Source organism: Aptenodytes forsteri, unplaced genomic scaffold, assembly GCF_000699145.1.
Source record: "Aptenodytes forsteri isolate BGI_AS27 unplaced genomic scaffold, ASM69914v1 Scaffold73, whole genome shotgun sequence".
NCBI lineage: Eukaryota > Metazoa > Chordata > Aves > Sphenisciformes > Spheniscidae > Aptenodytes > Aptenodytes forsteri.
The window spans coordinates 3497945-3514714 of record NW_008796215.1 but is presented as its reverse complement, the minus strand read 5'-3'; the positions used below and the strand labels follow the sequence as shown (position 1 = coordinate 3514714).

At 45.2% G+C, this 16770-nt stretch overlaps 1 protein-coding gene across 1 annotated transcript in view; it reads right to left on the bottom strand.

Annotated features, from left to right (window-relative positions):
- The window catches only part of YBX3 (Y-box binding protein 3), a 78055-nt gene that overhangs the window by 28971 nt on the left and 32314 nt on the right, over positions 1-16770 (bottom strand). The window lies entirely within an intron of this gene.

The window sequence follows — 16770 nt, the reverse complement described above, 5'->3', positions numbered from 1 at the left end:
GGGGCTGTCTGGGCCCGGCCCGGCCCGGCATGGCATGGCATGGCATGGCATGGGAGGCGAGTGAGTGGGTGGGTGAGTGGGTGGATGCGCTCCGGCCGTTTGTGCGTGCGCGTCTGTGCGGGTATATACGTGGCCGCGTGTGTATACAGGAGTGTGTGTACGCGCGTGGGGCGTGCCCGTGCGCCTGCCCGCGGGGGCGGCGTGGAGCTGAGCGCCCCGCGTGTGCACGCACATCCGTGTCTGTGGGTACACACCGGCGTACCCCTACGCACGGGCGCGTATGTATAGATACATACGTAACGAGCGGACGCAGCGGCGCGTGGGAGCCCGGCGAGGCCGAACTGTTAGTCGGTACCCGCGTGGGTGAGCGTGGCTGCGTGCTGCACACCCACTGCTTTGCACGCCTACACCTGCGTGGGTGACTGCGGCTGGTTCGTGCACAGGGGTGTGCAGCCGGGTGAGCGTGTGCGTGTGCTTTGGAGGGGAGCGTGCATTTTTGGGGTGTGGGTGCACGTGCGTTTTGTGGGAGACATCAGCGTGCCGGTGGGTGGGGGGGTGTGTTGGGGCACAGCCGTGTCGGTGGGCACGGATGTGGATGTGTTGGCGTTGCCACTCCTTTTTGGTTCCTTGTCACCTTTTCCACGTCGGCGCTTTTTCTCCTGTGGTGTCCTCCAGTTTGCACCATGACATCCAGTTTTCACTCCCGCTGCTGCCTCGTTTCCTTGCCACTGCGCTTGCATCTCCCTCGCCTTCCTTCCCACCTCTTCTTTTTTCCGTGTCCTTCCCTCAGGAGGGGGGGAATTTGTACAGCCTCCCTAAGTGTCGGTTGGGTGATGTTTCTACTCTCTTTTGCAGTTTGTGCACTAGCACCCCATCCTTATTCCATACTCTCACCATCATTTTTTTAATTGCCTCTGCCTTGTGTCCGTCCTTCCCTACGAGATGGATGCCTGAACTGAAGCTTCATGCACCTGGCCTTCTCGATCTTAAAGTTTTGTTTTGCTTCTCTGTATACCTGAACAGTCAAAGAGCGTCAGATCCTGATTCTTTTTTGCTTTCTACCCCCTCCTGATCTCCACTTCTCGACAATTCCTGGATAGTTCTCACAACAAAAACGAAGGTCTTTGAAGGGTACGTCCCTCGGGTAGCAATGCCAACATCAGCTCCAAAGCAGTCTCGGACGAAGTGTTCACCGGGAAGGCATGCCTTGGGGTATGGTTTAAACTGCACGAGGTCTCGCCTACCGAAACTCCTCAGGAACCTTGAACCTGGGTTTGACGGATGTCAGAGCCAAAAGAAAAAGATGCTACAACACTGTGATGCGGACCTTCCTACAACTGCAAACTAGCTAAGGCTTAGCTACGCAAGAGACTGATGACGAACTAGTGAGCTGTTTTGAAATTCAAAATGCTTTTGGAGGATTCAGAGGTATTTCCACCCACACAGGCATCACTGCTCCCAATTCAATTACTTATACCATTTTCTAAATCCTGGATGGAAATTATTATTACAGTTCTCATCATTGCACCCCACTGTACACATAAGAAACAAAAAAATAATTTTTGTCCCACAGTTTTTAAAACTCCACTCTATGTTAATTTTATTATTTTAAGAGTATGTCACTTTGTGTCCTTTTACATTTTCAGGGTATGCAAAAATTTCTATGAGAATGCTCATTTGAATGAATTTTGAGAGGAAGGCTTATTATGCTAAGTCAAATGCGTTATCAAAATTCAGACACAGACATGCACTTGAGACATCAAATTTATTTTCAATGAAGTCAATTAATTTTTCTTCCTGAAGTTAATTTTAGAGTTTTATTGAAAAGCCTATTCAACAAAAAACTACAGTATACAAGCTGTGGAAATGTACTGTGCTTCATTCCGTTCCTTTGTAGAAAATTTTCAATGTTTTCCTCTATTTTTTTCAATTATTTTAATAATGAGAAAATGTAAGAATTATAGTCTCATTTTTCCTTTTCTTGCTGACAACTGGTAATACATTTCCTTTGCTTCAGTATCCATTCTGTTTTCAAAAATTATGTTGGAAGAAATTAATCCACCAGCTTGGGTAATAAAAAAATGTAACTGTTGCATGTGGACACTAATTTCTGCATCTCTACATTTCCTGAATACTTCCTATCAACTAGTTGTAAGTAACTATTTTATAAAGTTTAGAACAGGACAGAATCACAGAATGGTTGAGGTTGGAAGGGACCTCTGAAGTCATCTGGTCCAAATCCCCTGCTCAAGCAGGGCCACCTAGAGCCGGTTGCCCAGGACCATGTCCAGACGGCTTTTCATGGAGACGCCACAACCTCTCTTTACTGTGAGTCAGCCTCACCGTAAAAAAGTGTTTCCTGATGTTCAGAGAGAACTTTCTGTGTTTCAGTTTGTGCCCACTGCCTCTGGTCCTGTCACTAGGCACCACTGAAAAGAGCCTGGCTCCGTCATCTTTGCACCCTCCCATCAGGTATTTATACACATTGATAGGATCCCCCTGAGCCTTCTCTTCTCAACAGTCCCAGCTCTCTCAGCCTTTCCTCCTAGGAGAGATGCTCCAGTCCCTTCATGAACTTCGTGACCATTCGTTGCACCCTCTCCAGCATGTCCACGTCTCTCTTGTACTGGGGAGCCCAGCACTGGACACAGTACTCCAGGTGTGGCCTCATCAGTGTGGAGGAGTTACCTGCTGGCAACACTCCTCCTAATGCAGCCCAAGATACCGTTAGTCTTCTTTGCAGCAAGGGCACACTGTTAGCTCATGTTCAACTTGGTGTCCATCAGGACCCTCAAGTCCTTTTCTGCAAAGCTGCTTTCCAGATGGGTGGCCCCCAGCACGTACTAGTGTCTGAGGTTGTTCTTCCCCAGGTGTAGGACTTCGCACTTCTTCTTACTGAACTTCATGAGGTTCCAGTCATCCCATTTCTCCAGCTTATCGAGGTCCCTCTGGATGGCAGCACAACCCTCTGGTGTATCAGCCACTCCTAATTTTGTATCATCAGCAAACTTGCTGAGGGTACACTGCCCTATCATACAGATCATTAATGAAGATGTTGGGCAGGATTGGACCCAGTATTGACCTCTGAGGTAGAGCACTAATTACTGCCCTCCAACTAGACTTTGTGTCACTGATCACCACCCTCTGGGTCCAGCCGCTCAGCCAGTTTTCAATCCACCTCACTGTCTGCTCATCCAGCCCACACTTCAACAGCTTCTCTGTGAGGATCTTATGGGAAACAGTGTTGAAAGCCTTACTGAAGGTCAGGTAGACAATATCCACTGTTTTGCCCTTGTCTGCCAAGCTATAGAAGTTTATCAGGTTGGTCAAACATGATTTCCCCTTGGTGAATCCATGCAGGCTACTCCCAATCACCTTCTTGTCCTTCATGTATCTGGAAGTGGTTTCCGGGATAAGTTGCTCCATCACTTTCCCACGGATCAACGTGAGGCTGATGGGCCTGTAGTTCCCTGGGTCCTTCTTCCTGCCCTTATTGAAGATAGGAGTGACATTTGCTTTCCTCCAAGTCCTCAGGCACTTCTCCCAGTCGCCATGATTGACCAAAGAGTATTGAGAGTTGCCATGCAGTGACATCTGCCAGCTCCCTCAGCACTCGTGGGTGCATCCCATCAGGGCCCATGGACTTATGCATGTGCAGTTTGCCTAATTATTCCCTGACCTGATCCTCTTCCACCATGGATACATCTTCTTGCTCCAGACTTTTCTCTGGTCTCTGGGACCCGGGATTTCTGAAGGCAGGTCTTGCGAGTAAAGACCAAGGCAAAGGTGGATTCAGTACCTCAGCCTTTTCCATGTCCCGTGTCACCAGGTTCCCTGGTCTCATTCAGCAGTGGGCCCACATTTTACCTAATCTTCTTTTTGTCACCCATGTACTTGTAGAAGCCCTCCTTGTTGCCTTTGACACCCCTCACCAGATTCAATTCCTTTCGAGCTTTGGTTTTCCTAACCTCATCCCTGCATGCTTGGACAGTGTCTTTGTATTTCTCTCAAGTTACGCATCCTTGCTTCCACACTGTGTATGCTTCCTTTTTAAGTTTGAGTGGGCTTTCCTTTTTGTGGGCCAGGAGCCCCTAGTTCATCCACACATTTTTGCCTGACTTCCTGCTCGTCAGGATGGACAGCTCTTGAGCTTGGAGGAGGTGATTGCTGAATATCAACCAGCTTTCTTGGGCCCATCTTCCCTCAAGAGCCTTATGTCACGGGACTCTTCTGGGCAAATCTTTGAAGAGGCCAAAGTCTGGTCTCTCTCCAGGGTTGTGAGCTTGCATTTTGCCCCACTCCCTCCTCTCAGGATCTCCACCATCTCATGGTCACTGCAGCAAAGGCTGCCTTCAACCTTCACATCCCCAGTGAGCCTTTCCTTGTCCGTGAGTATGCAGTCCAGCAGAGCATCTGTCCTCATTGGCTCCTCTATCACTTGTGTCAGGAAGTTGTCATCGCTGCTCTCCAGGACTAAAGTCCTCCATGAGGACAGGGCCTGGCAACGTGAGGCTGCTCCTATCTGTCTGTACAGGGCCTAATCCGCTTGTTCTTCCTGGTCGGGTAACCTATAGCAGACACCCATTACAATGTCACCCATACTGGTCTGCTCTTTAATCCTTGTGTTGCTCGCATTCTTGTGTGGGCTTATCATCCATCCCCAGGCAGAGCTCCAGGCACTCCAGCTGCTCTCGCATAAAGGGCAACTCCTGGTCTTCCCGGCCTGTCCTTCCTAAAGAGCCTGTATCCGTCCGTTGCAACACTCCAGTCATGGGAACCATCCCACCACACCTCCATGATCCCTGTGAGACTGTAGCCCTGCAACTGCACGCACATCTCTAGCTCATCATGTTTATTCCCCATGCTGTGTGCATTGGCATACAGGCACTTCAGAGAGGCATCCTGGCATGCTCATCTCCCCAAAAAGGGTCTGGGTTTTTATTCCATAATGTTGCCTTGTCAGCACTTCTTTGCTTACATGCAAATGAAGCCTTGATTTGTTGATTTTGTGTCCCCTTCTGTTCACATCTCCCCAGCCCCTTTGCTCGTCAGCCCTGTGCATCACTCCCTCACAGGGCTACTGGTGACTCTCCCTCCTACATCATGCCTAGTTTAAAGCCCTTCTTAACAGGTCAGCCATCCTGCTGGCAAGGATGCCTTTGTCCTGCTTAGTGAGGTGTATCCCATCTCTCCCAAGCAGATGTTGATCCTCAAACAAGGTCCCTTGGTCATAGAAACCAAAACCCTGTCGCTGACATCAGCTCCTCAACCAGTTGTTGACACATAGTCTTCTCCTCCTCCTCCTCACACCTTTTTCCCTCACCGGCAGGGTTGAGGAGAACACCACCTGGACCCCCATACCCCGGCTATCACCCCCAGAATGAACAGTTTGCAGAAGATGCATTTTTTTTCCAAGTGCCTTAGTCATTTCTAAAAATTATTTTCACACCTCTCTTTCTTAATGAATGGGTCCATAGCACATCAACAACATTCTTCTGACATTGCAGGCGGTGGAAATATCAATCTAACACACTGTTTAAGTTGCTCATAACTTGCCCAAACTGCGGTAGCTTGGACTGAAATTTGTAGTTCTTGTTCGAAAAGTTCAGCAAAAGATACTCAGTCCTGACAATGAGATGAGAGAAAAAGTGCTTTGTTTTCCATCATTTGAATTTGTTTTAAGACTTGCCTTTATAAGTTACAGTGGCTCTGTGCTTTTGAATGGAACGTTAAAATTTAGCTGTGATAGAGGTATGTGTTTTACAGTTCCTATTTGGGGGGAGAACAAAAAGCACCCCTCAAAACTACTAGCAATCAAATTTCACCAAGTAATGAACTTCTGAAAAAATATCATTAGCACATGCTCAGTAGAGAAATGATCTGGAGGTGCCATCTGGAGGTGTGCCGAGCATGCTCCAGCTCTTGCCTGCTGTTTGAACCCCGTGTCTGTCATTCCTGCACAAGCACCACGGGACAGTCCAGCCGGGGATGGCCGAGCAGGTCACCCTTGCAATTGCGGTTCTTCTGGGTCACTGTGGCACCAGTCACCGGTGTTTGGAGAGACAAGACTATCCCATCGGTGCTCTTCTGTGTGCCTCCTGCTGCCAAAGTTGTAACGAAGGCAGGAAGCAGAGGATGGCTGGAGAGCATGGGCTTCGCCGAATGCAAGACCAGGGACTGAAACATCCAGGGATGAAATACTGGGGACAGAAGCCAAGATAAAACAGTGGACGAGAGAGAGCAGAAAGGCCTGGCGATGGGTGTTTCATATCCCTCTGATTCGTACTCCATGTGCTTTGCCTGCTGCTGCTCTGGCTCCCCAAGTGGAAGGCATCCAAGCTGAAGCCCTGGAGAGCCAGACCTGCTTCTCGCTCGGGTTAGTCCGAGTGGCTCTGTGGGACAAAAGCGCTGTTCCCCAGCCTGGGGTTTATTGCTGTTTTACTTCTGGAAGGGAACTGAAACCCATTCGACAAAAGACAGTAAAGCTGCAAAGTTAAGCAAGCAAAAGTTAAGAAATACGAGGAATGAGGTTACCTCTAAACTTGAAGTTCAGCCCCCTTAAGTGTAGGGATAATTATACATTTCTTAATTATATGATCACATATTCCTCTTCCCACAGGATCCTGCCTTTTTTCAGCAAAGGAGCTGTTTTTCAATAGTCCCTTTCATCCTCCTTACTTGATGTGCAGCTCAAGCTATTATTTAATGTGTATTATATAACCCTTAGAGTAGATGCAGAATTATTCATTGCCTTCTTTCTTTGGGATCCTGTGGGGCTTTTAGTGTTACGTACCCATGGATCACAAGCATTGATGAATGTATTTTATCCAGCACCATATGCAAACAGCTGGGATTATCATCTCCATTCCGGGGATGGGGAACAGAGGCAAAACGAGATTAATATTACTGTTTTCAAGTATCTGCTGATTCTGGGTAGCTGCCTTGAACATACATGCATTTCTTTTCCAGGGAACTTACTGTTTTTACAAGTTGGGTGGGACTTGAGACACTTGTGTGAGGCTGGGACATGTGGCATAGGAGCATGGGAGCTATTTTATGGAGCTATTTTATGCCCCTGGCTTCAGGGGAGGTTGCTCCTGCAGATCCCGAGTGAGAGGAGATGTCTCGCTGCAGTGCCAGGGCGGCAGCCTGGCCTCCTTGGAGGGGTTGGGTTTGAACCCCACCTCTTACCTCACTGTTTCCCACCTGTGAGCGTAGGTCGTTGCTCATCGTGTCCTGTGAATTTCTCTCCTTTGGTGACTAATCCCTCCCATGCTCTGTGTGGGCATCCTAGGCACCCAGCTCCATCTTCTGAATCCACCAGGAACCTGCATGACGTTGTGCAGCTCCTAAAGATCAAATACTTAATGATTTTTATAACAAGTATCACCTTTATTTGCGGGGCTGTCTTTTACAATCCTAGCCTCTGGAGTCCTGTGATAACCTGAAAATCTGTGCTTTCATTTCTTTGTGCAGAACCTGCTTACTCCATGCTGGCTGCGGACGAGGTCTTGAAATGTACTGTTTAAGGCTTAAATACCGAAAGACAGATCAGAAGAGCTAAAATTCGTCATTGTTCTAAAAATTTCATGATTTTAAACCAACCCCAGCAAATTTTGAGTGCTTGGAATTGGCAAGAGTATGCCATAAGAGTTCTAGATTAGATAGGTAGAGTGTATTTGATGATTTATGGATACAAATAACATTTTCTACTTACAAAGTAGCTCTTTAGGGGCCTCAGGCTTTACTGAGAAATCTGAGGGGAAAACAGGAGTTCTGAAGATTTTATAGAGTGGATGATGTGCAAGGTGGCTGCATTCACCTGTCTGTAACAGGACACACTGATCCAATAGGCTAGTTCAAAGAGCAAATTGAGCTAACAGGTTTTGTAATTAGAAAATGTGTTCACCAAAGCGGAAGCATTTCGCAGATACTAGTCAATTTCTGTAATTGTATTTTCTGGAAAAAATTGAGATAACACCTTTCAATAAAGTGGAAAGGTTCTGTTTCAACAATTGCAGAAACTAACATTTCAATATAGCATTTCCAAATGATTTCGTGTACTGAAATTATTTTATGTAATACAAAAGTAATGTTGAAATGTGGGGGGTTTTACAGTAAACTATTTTTCTGGGGATATATTTTATAAAATACAGAAATCTATAAATATTCCTTTCGCTCCTGATTTTAGAAGGACATTTAAAGCTGCAGAATTTCCTTTAAAATGGAAAACTCTGGTCTTCCCAGGTCTAGCTGGGCAAGTAAGAGACTTATTGGGCCTTAACCCTGAATTTAAACCATAAATTCTTCAAATTATAAATGGTCCTTCAATGTGCTCTTATACACACCCTGGTGTAATTGGGACCTTATCTTCACTGCACCCTGTGCCTGTGTTGACATTGTCACAAAATTGATGATAAATGATCTACCTAGAACAGGCAGGTCACTGAAACTCTCTACTTACCTACCTTACTGAAAAATTAAAGTTATAACATTTATTTACAAAAGCAAGTTTAAAAAGTCAGAAAATCATAAGCTAAAAAAGGTAGCACTTGATCCACCGAGTCAGTGGAAAAATTGGCTTGGAATTAAACCCTAAGTGTAGGGTTGGATCTAAAATGTAGAGGATTGATTGATCTCAATTACTTTTACATTGTAGTTTATATTGTCAACAGCTACTTCTCAAGTAACATTTTTAATATTGGATTGAAGGCAGTTTTACAAAATCCAGCAAGTTGTTTGGGGTTTTTTTTGGAAGGCTTTTATTAAGAAAAAACAACTTACACTGACTTTAATGGGAAGTATTGATAGTCTTGTAAATCCTTTAATCTAGAAGGAATCAAACCGGTTTATAGACTAAATATCTGCAGGGTACAGCAGTCAAATGCAAAATGCTGCTCCACCAACCTGTGTCCAGAAACTTTAGAGTACTGACGTAAGAGGGAAGTAAAGAATATCTTTCCCATTAAAGCTGTGGAAGGTTATCTTGGAAAATATAAAAAAGTTACTGTGGTAGGAAAGTAACAAAGGTTCCGGAAGTCATTGTTCCTTGATCTTCATGTTGTCCTGCAAGCATCTCCCAGCCCACTCTGAGAAACATGATGTTGAACCTGGGAAAAAAATTTTCCAGTAGACAATTTATGAGAGAATGCTGTGAATTGAGATCACATTCATTAATAATTTTAGGCAAAATGAAATTAACAAAATACTTCAAAATTGTCAAAGAATCCATTTGATTATGTTAAATGAGTATGTAGGTAGTCGGTACACCTGCTTCAGCACAGTATATACACTGCTTCAGCATGGCAAATGAAGAACAATCCATCCCCAAATAACCTGTAGCTTGGCACTATCCTGGGAAGTGTTGGATCGAATTCACTTAGGACTGCTGTGTTCTACCACACAGAGGATGTGTTTCCAATCTGGTTGAAGTACCCGAGAATTATTGTTTATACGCAATTTTGGATCATTCCAGATGGAAGGACTTAAAAGGACTGTCAATGATTTCCATCAGGATTTGTGTGTTGTAAAATGCTGAAAAACTTACGAGCAAAATAATTTTTATTATCTGGCTATCTGTGAGATATGAAGAACCTGATTCCAGGCCAGAGTTGAGACATGAACTTGAGAAAAAGCGGCTGCTGCTGAAGAATGAGAATTTCTTTGCTAAGAGATGAAGGACCTGACCAGCGGCCAGTGAAGGAAAACTTTCTGTTGCTGGATTGACATCTGCAAAGTTTTGATAAGATCCCGACTGTGTCAAAAACTGAGTAGCTGACTAGGCTTAAATATATTACTGTTCTACCATGCAAATACGACTTTTAATGAAGAAACTGAGAACACAGTTTAGCATGTGCTTGCTAGAGCTGTTCTTGGTCTCGCTCGGTGTCTGGGGAGCCTCTGCCGACTCACTGCCCTGGCTCAGTGTCCTGCTGCACGTTGTCCTGCAGAAGTGGGGTCAGACCTCTCCATTGCTGTTCTCTGGATGCTCGCTTGTGTAGCTGATCCAGCCAAGGCTTCTTGCGGTGTCTTGTGGGTTAAGGTGACATAAGGCAAATGCACAATAGGCTGTGTTATTCTAATGGAGTATAAAGTATATCTGCAAGGACGTTATCAAGATAAGGAATTAGCTCACGAGAGCACTGAATTTTGTAGTGACGGTCACACCGGCTTGCTTCCGGATCTTTGTTTATTTACCATTTTGAAAAGACTGGATGACAGCCAGCTGTCGGCTCTGTGAGAAGGCAAAGGAACAAGATGTCTACATTGGCAAAGGACTTTGCAAGTTGTAATTTGTGTTATAGTGACAAACAAGTATAGAACACAGTACCTAAATTTCAACTCAGAAAACCATTCCTCAGCCACATACACACACCACAAACCACACATTCACAAATTCGACTGCACATATAACACAGAGACCACACACAGGGAGAACTATACCCAGCACATCCTTTCTTAGGTCACAGGCGAACGTGCATTTGCCTGCACTACAAAACAAAAACTCAGATTGGCAGAACCCCTCATTACCCCCTGCTCGGTCAGGGAAGACAAGGGTGAACTGAGAGTAGCCACCAGAGATCTATGGGGAGCCTTGATCGTGCTAAGGTGGGGAGCTGCAGATCAAACCCCAGGCAGAGGCTCGGCGTGAGCAGCTCAGCTCAGTACAGCAGAGAGAAGCGTCAAGGTGAGAAAGTAACGGAGAGCTGCAGAACACGCTGCGCTCCCTAGGGGACATGAGAACAATCTTCTTGTGTCCTCCAGCATATCTCTTGGAAATGGTCTTTCCCTTGCATTTCATGGTTATTTCTGAAGTCATGAGCATCGACTGCCTTTGTAATCTTTTCTAAAATGATAGTCTTCATATCACTATGGAAAATACAGTGGCAGCAAGGATCAGGGGGGTATGAGTGAAAAAATGTAACAGGAATTTAAACTGACCTCTGACATCAAGTAATGTCCTGGTTTCGGCTGGGATAGAGTTAATTTTCTTCCTGGTAGCTGGTATAGTGCCGTGTTTTGGATTTAGGAATTGGAATTTTGGATTTGGAATAATGTTGATAACACACCGATGTTTTAGTTGTTGCTGAGCAGTGCTTACACCAGTCAAGGACTTTTCAGCTTCCCATGCCCTGCCAGTGAGAAGCTGGGAGGGGGCACAGCCAGGAGAGCTGACCCAAACTGGCCAAAGGGATATTCCATACCATAGGACATCATGCTCAGTATATAAACTGGGGGGAGTTGGCCGGGGGGTGGTGACCGCTGCTCGGGGACTGGCTGGGCATCGGTCGGTGGTGAGCAATTGCATTGTGCATCACTTATTTTGTATATTATTTGTATATTTCCCCCCCCTTCCTTTTCTGTCCTATTAAACTATCTTTATCTCAACCCACGAATTTTACTTTTTTTTTCCGATTCTCTCCCCCATCCCACTGTGGGGGCGGGTAGGCGGGAGTGAGTGAACAGCTGCGTGGTGTTTAGCTGCCTGCCAGGTTAAACCACAAGTAAATAACACACTTCTCCACCCAGGAGTATCCTCTACCCATGCACTTTGTAGAAAGTGCATTATATGTAAGTGCTATACCAAGATGAAGAATGCTGTGACATCTGCGTACGGCACTGGATTCTCCTTTTGCCTCTCATGGTGACCGAAGACCGCAGAGTTAATAAATTCCTTCTCCACTCCCGAGTATGCCATCAGCTTTTTTTCTTTCTTGTCCTCAGGGAGTTCCGTGGAGGAAGTATATGTCAAAGCAGTCTTGGACACTGTGATTCAATGCTTAAGTCTGGGGCCTGCTCTTCTGAAACAAGCTTTCTCCTTTTTCTCTGAGCCTGGTCCCAATAACTAATGTAGCATATGACTGCACATGCCTACAGGGAAAATGGGTTGGGAGATATGTTGAACATAGTCAACTCAAGGGTTTATGGCAAGTCATTAAAGATTTTTTAAAGGTTAAAAGTGGCAAGCGAAGAGGGGAATTGTCTGAGCCAGTGCAAAAGGTTTATAATTAGGAAAGAAAGTACTGGAATAAAGAAAAATTATCCGGGACTGCGGAGCAAGTATCTGCAGGCAGGTGGCAGAAGAAGACATGCTGATAGCTAAGTGGTTCAATACTTTATTCATAAAAGCAAGTGGCAAAAATCCCATTTAATTTAAACCTAAGTTGCATTAAAGCAAACCAGAGCTCCAAAGAATAGATTGTAGAGAGGAATCCTGCTCTGCCAAGTGAGAAGAGAAGTGTCTAAGGTGTGATCTAATACAGTGCCTTTTCACTAGGCATTTATGGTACCCTGTGAAATGCATATGCTCCAGGAATGCCTCCTGTCTAAGTTGCAGCATGAGCTAAATGCTATTGGACTCCCAACAGCTCCCAGCGGACTGACAGCCCAAGATAGCAAGGCTGCTTTTCTGGGAGGTTGTGTTGCACCAACGTGGAAGAGGTTGGATTTGGAGCCTGCTCTCCTGTTCTGTTCTGACACCAGGAGTGCTGGTGCATTCAGGTGGGCTTACCTGATGGTTGCATGTTAGAGGAGAGAAGAAGAAATCCATCAAGGGCCAACCATAATAAAAATCCATCCAATCTTGCTTCCCTTTGTCAACAGCAAAAATCAAAGCATTGACCTTTTCTGAATGATTTCTGCCTGACTTAATGCCTATCTGATCATTTACAAGACACTAATTAGAGAGTTACATTACCTGCAGCCAGTTTCCTGAAGTGATGACCAGCCAATACCTGAATGATGTTGTTGCCTGACAGCACATATAAAGAGAGGCACACCACAGGATGCTGTTGTCCAAGGAGATGGTTGCTTTCCTTCACCTGAGAGAGCTTCGAGGTGCTTCTTGGAGCCATTTTGCTAGCCCTGGCTGCAGGTTAAGCCACAAAACTGTAATGCTCTGGGACTGACTCTCAGGATGCATTTTGGCCCCTTTTATAAAGCCCTGTTTTAAATTAAACTTCAGGAGCATTGTGGGGTTTTTCAAACAAAAGCCTTGCCTCAGAACAAAAAATCAAAATTCTTTGTTTTCAAAATGCTGAAATGCAATACTTGGCTTTTCTGGATTGCCATATCCTTTCTTTAGCCATGACTTCTTCCCAAAATACAGCCTGAGCTTGCCATTTCACAAGTGCTGCGTTATGAAATGCAATACTTGGCTTTTCTGGATTGTCATATCCTTTCTTTAGCCATGACTTCTCCCCAAATACAGCCCGAGCTTGCCATTTCACAAGTGCTGCATTTCTCAGTTAATCCATTCCAAAAGCCCTCTCTGCGGGTCCCTTGTTGGTGCACTGCTGTTCCATGCGATATGAAGTGCTGTGTGTTGCACGAGGGACCCTGCTGACAGAAACAATTCAGCCCTCCTGCCCCAGCCTCTGATGGTTTGTGATTATAAAATTTTGAGGGTGGATCCCAGCCATCCCCATGAACATGAGGGACATTCCCCTTCACTCCACTCCACTGCTACAAGAAGATGCGAGGTGGTGACGGAATTTACCTTCCTCTGAAAACATCACATATTCAGCATTGTCTGAGGTAACAAAAAACGAGCCAGTTCCTATTAAAGCAAATCCCATTCCCCTGCTCTACACAGCTAGCCCTTTTCCTTACTCCTTCCCAGGAATTTCTGAACTCACGCAGGAATCCTGCGAGGAGAGTCGTCACATGCAGAAAGGCTGCTATGCTGCCTGCACCTCCTCTTCCCTTTTAAGCCAAAAAAGCCTTTCTTTTTTTTTCCACCAGTAACTCAATATGATATATCTGTGCTGAAAAGCTAACAGGGAATCAAAGAGGTTTAAAACGGAAAGAAAGAGAAGCCTTCCAAGGCCAGCAGAAACAATGGTTTTATCAAAACTTGTGGCTCCTAAATAAATGGAGTAAAACAGAAACGGGTTTATTCCAGGTCCAACGATGAGTCTATTCAGCCGTAGCCAGTAGATGGCAGTAAAAGATGGGGAATAACAAAGATTAAACCTGTAATGGGGAAACAGCAGGCGAGTTCGCATTTCGATGCAGAGACTTCACTAACCTGGGGCCATAGTCTGTTTGCAGTTAGATTAGGAAGGCATGGTTTCTTGGAGAGCCCTTTTTTTCTTATGCTTCAGGCCTTTCTCCTTAGGTTCTTTGGACGCGCAGGAAAGCCCAACATATCTGTACAATAAATTCCTGTTTACAGGATTTAACCCCACAAATAAGTTTCCTAAAGAAGTCTTGCAAGCACAATGCCTGATTCATAAGTAGGATCGTGCACAAGCTGCTGAAAGTCAGCTCCCCCTCACCGAAGGCCCAGTAACTGGTGGGTATGATCCAGCAACTGAATAACAGCCCATGGAGAAAGGGAAGACTACAGCCAGCTGACATACAGATGCCGAAGCAACCCAGAGCCCGTTTGTCCACAGTAATGTCCAGTCAGTGTTTGGATTAGCAAATTGAATGTGGCAAAGAAAAACCATCCTGGGACCTTGAGCGAGTGTAGTGGTCAAAGCTCGGGCTGTGCACTTTAATACAAAGCAAAACCTTGTGCAGCAGAATACTGCGTAGTCCTGCTGCCTTAGTGTGAGCTGAATGAAACGCTTGGCGTTGTGGTCTGCATTAGTTGTGAGACTACTCTGCAACAACTGAGCGCTTCCCACCTGGGCAGTACGGGACATGACTCTCACCTGTCATGCTGAGAGGGATGAAACATGGGAGCCTAAGTCTGGAGGGAGTCCTGGGACCTTGACTTTGCATGCATCGTCATCACATTATATCTTTAGGAAATGTATTAAGCTCCATCCCAAAACTAGTTGGTTCTCCTCCTCTTCCCCTCCATAAATGCCCTCTGATTATCACCTGCAGTATCCCACAGGCTGCACTCTGCTCCAGCTATGACATATACCATAATTCTATAAACCGCAATGAACATAAACTCAATTATTATTATATAATATATAAAGTATATAATTAATATAATTAGTGCCATTAAAATACATTTAAAAGTCTAAATAAAAATAATAAAATGCCCAGTTCGCATTGGAAGCAGGTTGACATTTTTCACAGAAAATGGCTTCTGGCAAGTGAAAAGTTAATTCAATGTTCTTCAAAACCTAAAACTTTTTCAACACGTAAAACTTTTCAAAGAAACTTTTTCAATGAAAATAGAAGCAGTAATTCCATTGAAAAGTTTTCTCAGGGGAAAGCCGCTTAATCACAAGCTATATGTAACACCTAGAGGAAATAGCATCCTTAGCTGAGTCACCAGCAAGCACAAAGACTCCTGGATTTTATATTCTGGGCCTGTCCCTGCTGAGAGTGAGAGATCCCTCATGTCACGGCCCTAGGAGGGTTTAAATTAAACCAACCTCACACACATTGTGTGAGGCTGAACTTAGTTTAATGGTTTCTGCCTGATACCCTAGAGGGAGACGTGTTCTCTGAAGAGACTTCAACAAGACCTTTTGGTAAGTCCCAATTTGTTTGAATTTATCCTTGAAATGTACTATTGTTCCTTTTCCTCTCCTTTTCACAACCGTCACCATTTTAGAATCACAGAAGAATTTATGGGGGAAGAAGGTCATCTAGTCACGCTCCCTGCTTAGAGCAGGGCTAATTTCAAAGTTTGATGAAGTCGCTCAGATTTTCTTGTAGACCTGAGAAATCTAATAAAATCCTGTAACTAGGACAACCGAGAAGCTCACTGAATAGCAAGGAAACTCTTTGTCATGGCATCTCCTAAGCCAAAGCCGAAGGCTGACACACCATTATTAACACAGAATTAAGTGGCCCCTGTTACAGACTCTGTAAAGAACTAGTATCAACTGCACATGTGATTCCCCTTCCTGTTTTGTATAAAGTATGACTAACACTTCGCATCGTGCTTATATAAAATATAAGTTGCAGTGTATAAACCAGTAATGCACTGAGATACCCAGACAGGTATTTACTGCCAGTAGTGGCTTGTCTCCTGTTTAATGCCATGCCGGCTGTTACCAGGTTCTGTTCACTGTCTGGTGGGGAGATGGCTTTACCTTGCCAGGTGCTTTCTGAAGTTAACTTTGGGGATCAGCAGTCCTCTGGAGGAGTTTTAAAAGCGAATACCAGATTAAGGTATGAATCATGGGGAACCCTTGTGGGACTGGGCTACAAGGTTTGTACTTGAATAGGATCTGCCTGGGGATAACTTGACAGTGCTGTGAAGCAATATCTAGGACAAGGATTTTGACTGAATGGTAAATCCTAGCCTTAAGGTTGTATAAGTGGCTGGACAGCTGCAGGAAACAGATATCGAAACCTCCTGGTTTCGATCTATACTTATACGTAAACTGAGTAAACGTACTTCTTCAATTTCTGTACACACAGAGCCATTCAAGTCTTCTGAGCTCTGCAGCCTAAGTCGGGTTTGTCTTCCCACAGTGAGGTGCAAGAGCCAGACTGTTCCTGACTTGGGAAGTGGAATGGGGAGGGGAAGGAGCAGAGCTGGAATGGAAAGGTGGGGGAGACACCCCGGCAGGGCTGTACTTCCTCATCCTGCTGTCCCCTGGGGAGGATGGCATCTGCTTCCCACTGGCACAATCCTCCGGGAAGCAGCTCCCAAGCCCACCCTCAAATACAGCAGCAGCAAGCCTGGTCTTCTCATGCTGCAGCAGGGGCAAGGGCCTTGGATATTGCAGCTCCTGTGCACACAGTAAATGTGGTAAATGCTTCCTTTCCTTATTTTTATATAATCATAGAATCATAGCATAGTTTGGGTTGGAAGGGACCTTTAAAGGTCATCTAGTCCAACCTCCCTGC